Genomic DNA, 6000 nt, shown 5'->3' on the forward strand with positions numbered 1-6000 from the left:
TCTTGTTTTTTACAATCAAACACATATGGAAAAGGTTATAAGACAGGTGGGTCAGACCTCACCCTTTCCTCTTTGATGAACGTACACAAGCATGCGCTTTCAAAAAGAAAAATAAAAGAAGAAAGATGGCTAGACGATAGGACTATACTGATAAATAATTCGACTGAGCGGGAGGGATTCGACTAAGTGGGAGGATCAAAGCGGTGCCTAAGCTGATAAATAATTGGCTTGACGTGGTAGCAAAACGGGCTCGGTAACTAAGATCGGCTCATAGGATTACTACTAGACGTCATTACTAGTACCAGCTAGCTAGGCACGATGGTTATTCTGTCGTGGCAATAAAGCGCGGCAAGTAATCCTAACACAACAACATTACGGCTAAACAACAGGACTACCATTAGAGGCTAACCTCAATCCCTCTTAGTAGAATGAAAGAGTAACAAAATGATGGTTAAGAGGAAATGAAGTAAGAGAAGAAGGGAACATAAGGAGGGAGGGAGAAGAAAGGAAGAGAAGAGGTTGTGTAGCACGGAAACTTGGCAGATGGTCTTTTGAAGTGCTGATGAAGATCTTGACCAATTCTGGGGCCATTATGAGACTATAGGGAACTTTCACTGTTTTGTAGGATTCATTGACCTGCTTCCTATCAGGGACCAAGGTGCTGAAAAATACATTCATACTACTTGCCCACCGAATGTTGTGCTTCAAGAGAAACGAGAAGGACAATCATTCGAAAAATTTTCTTCGGCTTTTACTTTTTTCTTCGTAGCCACAGGACCACGTGAAGGTTGAGGAGATTCACATAATGGTGTAACTAGTATGCTTAAATGTAGGGATGCATTGTTCGCTTCGTGGAGACTTTAAGGGAGAAGTGACTTTTTTGAGGGATCTTGTCGAAGTCCTCACCCTCATGCGGACTGTTTATGATTCTAAAGCTGAGGATTTTGTTCGAACCTCGTTAGTCAGAATCAGACCCATCTAGCAATTGAGTGCCATGTTGAAGGGCAATGTTCCCATTTGGTCTGGGTTCGTTTGTTTTCTTTTGATTAGTGTTGTTTGCTGCTACACCAGGTTTTTTTTTTACTATCAGAGTACCACTGTAGGTCTTATCTATCGAGTCCAGTCGCAGACCGTTTTATTAACTGATCCCGAAGGTCTGGGACTGCCGGCTGGGCGAGCTGAAGTCTCTGACAAGTTTTGCCTTGGCTTTGTCAGTTTCTTTCCTTTGTAGTGTTTGTTTTTAGAGTGTGTTTGTGACATCATGGGAACAATGTTCTTCCTCATGAGACTTGTCTTGTCATCTTGGCGAGTCTTCTATCTTTCGAGTCCTTTTACAACTGGACTCAGGTTGACGGAATCTTTTCCTTGAACATCGTATTTTTGGATTCCTGGCATTGTGGCATCAAGGATTTTCTTCCTTTGAGTGAAGGTTGAAGTCGCATGTTGAGACGAGTGCTGCATCAACCTATTTATTGATCTAGGCGTCCTTTGTGGATTTTATCTTGAACTTGGGAAGCGGCGCTGTAGAGACAGCTTTCACCAACTTCTTTTTTTATTTTAGGGCTCTTTTGCCCATGACCTCTCGGCCATGACCACCCTTTTCATCCATGTTTAATCACGATGCCCCTTTCGGGTTTTCACCGTGCCGGGTTTTTTATTCACGGAACTCTTTTACTCAAGGTTTTATGACATCTGTCATTTTTACTCATGGTGTTCCCTTATTAAGGTATACACCATGCCTATTATTTCATCATTTTTTTTTGTGAAGGCGTGTTTAAGGTCATGCCTTCGGGACCTGTGCGATACAATTTAACGTCAAAGGGGTCAGGATGTGCACTATGGTTTAAGGTCATACAACTGGACTGCGGTGGTGATGAATGGCAGTCTGTGGAGGCCAAGGAGTGAGTATGGTGGTGGTTTGACTCACTTGGGGAGATGGCATTAGGCTATCTATGAAAGATGGATGATGTATGAAATGTGGGTGGACGACGGTGACCCACTAAATTACAACAAGTTTGGATGGCAGGATGATTCACCGTTTTGTGAGTGCAGGTGAGACTCACTAGGGAATGATGTAGTGTGATGAAGTGAATGAACACATTGGGGAGGTAATGAAGGTGGCGCGCGCACACTAACAGGTAGGTTAGGGACGGCTTGCAGAGAGTGCACGTAAAGGCGTGTGCACGTATGTGGGGGTGCGTTTATGGTCATACCTCTTGGAAACTAAAAGGTCCAGGAAAAGGAACGATTACTGAAGGTAGACCGTCGTTAGGAAGCTGTACGGTTGCGAGAGGTGAACCGTCGTGGGAGGTGAACCGTCGCCCTTGGAGATCGTACAATCATTAAGGGGGTGTGGAACTTAGGCTCTGTCTTAGGAAGTGAACAGTCGCGACAGGTCCGACGCTAACAGAAGTGCTGCTGGAGCTGGGGCAACCGACACTGTTGGTTTAAAAGTGTAACTGGTGCTGAGACATCCGGTGTTGATCCTCAAGAAAGGCAACTGGCGTTAGGAATTCAGTCGGCGTTAGCCTGACCAGACTTCAGGCGATAGTCATCAACAGTGTGGCCTGTCATGATGCGGAGAGTAATGCTTGCATGTGGCAGTAATAAACGTGCGGGATTTGCAATGTTCGACGATGAGCTATGTACGACGATGTTCATGGGCGGACAAAAAGTGGTGGATGATGGTAAGGCAGGGTTTGTGGTACGCATTGGAAGCCAAATTCTTCAGCACAATAGTGAGGTCCATGTTGTTTTGTGGAAGGGCATCCACTGTGAACAGGGTATGCTTTCCATCATAGGAAAGTTCCTCGATAGGTCTAGCCTTCTTTGTATGTTTGATACACACGTCGAATGAATCCTACGTTGTATGTTTGATGTACAGTTCAGGTGAGACATCTGACTTGTATGCTTGATATACATGTCAGATGGATTGAAGCTCACTTCTTAGAGTGGCTTCGCTTCGTCTTTTAGCCTGTAACCATCCTCTTACTGTCAGATGAATTGAAGCTAACTCTCCAAGTGGTTTCGCTTTTTCTTCATGAGGAGGACTTTCTTTGGGCCCATAACTGTGCTCTTATCCTCAGAGGCAAAGGACTTGTAACCTCCCTAGTATTGACTTCTTTAACTTGTAACTCTTAACTATCTTTGCTGCAATAAAAAAGAGTTAGAACTTGTTTGGACTATCTTGCTTATTTTGCGTCGAGTCTCTTATGCATTATGGGTAGTACTTCTTTAAGTATCGTCCATTGATAGGGGGCATTGCTTCCTTTGCTTCAGGATGTGAGGCAAGACCTTTTTGACTATAAAGGGACCTTCCCACTTAGGCTCAAACTTCCCTTTACGCCGGCAATGCATAACAATAGGCCTCTTAACAGCTAAGACTAGATCATCACGGGTGAATGAGCGAATCTTGACAGACTTATCAAAAGTGCTCTTCATTCTCCCATGGTTGAGTTCAAGCTTATGCTGAGCCTCTAGCCTCTTTCCATTGAGTGCATCCAATTCTTGATACCGGAGCTTGACTCTCTCATCTTCGGTTATTCCTTGGTGAATAGCGACTCGCAGTGAGGAAAGGGGCAAATCTATCATTTTGCACCCTATTTTCTTATTTTAGTTTATCCCATTAAATCTTAATTTTCAGCAATTAAGGTTACTTTTGATCAATCCGCCAATGTTTGGGCACAACTCTATAAATATCATGTACTATCATTGTACTAAGGGCTTTTTGGTAATACAAACTCTTGCTTGATAAAATCTCGGTCTCCTTATCGTTGAGTTACGTTCTTGAGAGATAGGGAGAGAGAAATTTTGGAGCGATAGCCCTAGGTGTGAGGTGAATCTTTCTCTCTCTTCTTTTTTTCCTATTCTTTTCTTTTCATTTTTCCTATTATTTTCTTTTCCATTTCCCTTTCTTCTTCTCTCTCTTCCTTTGTTACCTTTTCGTCTGAGTTTCCCTTGGGGGCCATGCACGACAATGGTAGTGTCGTGCATGCCTCTCTCTTCAAGTTCTTCCCTTTTGTGGTTTCACAAGTTGCACATGGCGATGACAGCGCCATGTGCGAGCTGTTCCTGCCTTCTTTTTCGTGGGACCCTTCCTCTCAGCGAGGTTTGCATCACCGTCCGAAGATGCACCCTCGACGTCTCAGCGAGGAACACGGGTAGTAAAGTTTCTTGCCATCCGTGAGGGCTTCCCCTCATCGTGTGACTATTGCAGGCGGCGAGGCCCATCGCCATCCTCAAAGGGTCACGATAATACCCATTGCCGCCCACGAGTATCTCTTTCGAGCCTCTCGGAACCTATCACCGTGCGCAAGCCTTCTTTCGCCCTTCTCGGCACTTATCGCAGTGCGCAGGCTTCCCCTGTGTCCCACGACTGTCGTCATGCGCTCCATGAGAGGTAATTGTCATGCGACTTATGAGAAGTCATTGTTGCGCGCCTTGCTAGAAGCCATCGCTGTCCGCAAGAGACGTGCTACTTTCTCGCATTACCCAACGATGATTCTTATCGTTGTCCGTGGGTTTCTCCCACGATCCATGTCTAGCGCCGTGTGCTGCACGGGAAGCTATCGTCGTGAGTCTTGCTAGGATCCATTGCCGCCCACAAGGGACGCGGTGTCTTCTTGGGATGCCAACAGTCGATGCTTATTATCTTCTGGGAGCTTCCCCCTTCCGTCGTCTCGCTCTCTTTTTCCTTCATGTTCTCTTTCATCACTCTCTCATACAAACATACATTGCCCTAAGACAAGAGTGGCTCCCTTTGTCTCACTTGTCTTAAAAATTAACCATGTAGTGCTGCGCAGAAAACAAGGTGATCACAGGTCAGGGGAGGCGAATTAGAACCAGCTGAAGCAATTGGGGGGCTTTCTTCGTGATCTAAGAGGGCGTCTGTGCGAGCTAGCCCGAGTTAGTCCCGAAGCCACCTCAAATTCCTCTCTCATCGGTTGGTATACCTGCCCTTGATCTCGGGCAAGGTTCTTAAGCAAGTGATCTCAAATCTTGGGTTCCCTGAGAACCCGAGGTACATGCCGCTAGATCATCTAGATCCAAAGGGCGAGATCGAAGCACTTAACTAGCTTGGTGAATCCACTAGAGACTTACTACCCCTTTGTCAGTTCGCCCTTGTTTGATCAATTTCATCTTACATTTTCTGCATCACATCTCATGGCATCTGAGTTGTTCAACCCCATTATCCGAGTTGGGGATTTTCTCATCCCCGCACTCGTGGCTGTTTCAGGGAAGCGAGTCTCTCAAGTCTCATTTTCTACACTCCTCTTGAGCTAAGACTAATAGTCCAGCTTCAAGTTCTCTCCTGGTTAGGCACGAGAAGGGATTTTAAGGTCCCTGACTCCCCACTTGCTAGCCTTGATGGACCCTACACTAAGGCTTCTCGCATTAATAGCACATCCACTGCTGCACACCGCATGCACCCTGCTACTGGCAAGTCCCTTGCCAGTCATATTGCTGAGGTACGCCGGAAGGCTGCCGTGTCTGCTCTCTCGAAAGGCAAGCAGGTTGCCATCGCTTCTAAGGGTCGCAGCATGGCCACCCTCCATGCTCCTTTGCCACTGCGAGCTCTTGCTCTTAGAAGCTTGACACACGAAGGTGGAGACCCCAGGGTCTCCGCCTCTCACACACATTGGAAGGCCCGTGGTCCACCCACTTGAGCCACACCTCGGGGCATCTCTCATGCCTCGAGCTCACATCGAAGGTTTGGCCTTCTTGGGCCGAACCCTACGCGCACTGTGCATCTCCATCCCAATGCTCAGGGCAATGCCAGTCCTGTGCCACCTCGAGCACATGAGGGTCGATCACTTCATCCTCTCTCTCAGCACACACGGCTTCACCTTGTTAGAGATAGGCCCTTACCTGGTCCCTCATAGACACAGACTCATAGATCTTAGCCTCTTAAGGACGAACCAATTGACAGAGCCCTGGGCTGACCCCCAAGTCGCCCGGATGGCTAACTTTAAGGGTGCACACGCACCAACTTTGCAGGTT

This window comes from Amborella trichopoda, chromosome 4 (assembly GCF_054954075.1).
Source record: "Amborella trichopoda isolate Santa Cruz 75 chromosome 4, AtrichopodaSantaCruz75HAP2 v2.0, whole genome shotgun sequence".
Taxonomy (NCBI): Eukaryota; Viridiplantae; Streptophyta; class Magnoliopsida; order Amborellales; family Amborellaceae; genus Amborella; species Amborella trichopoda.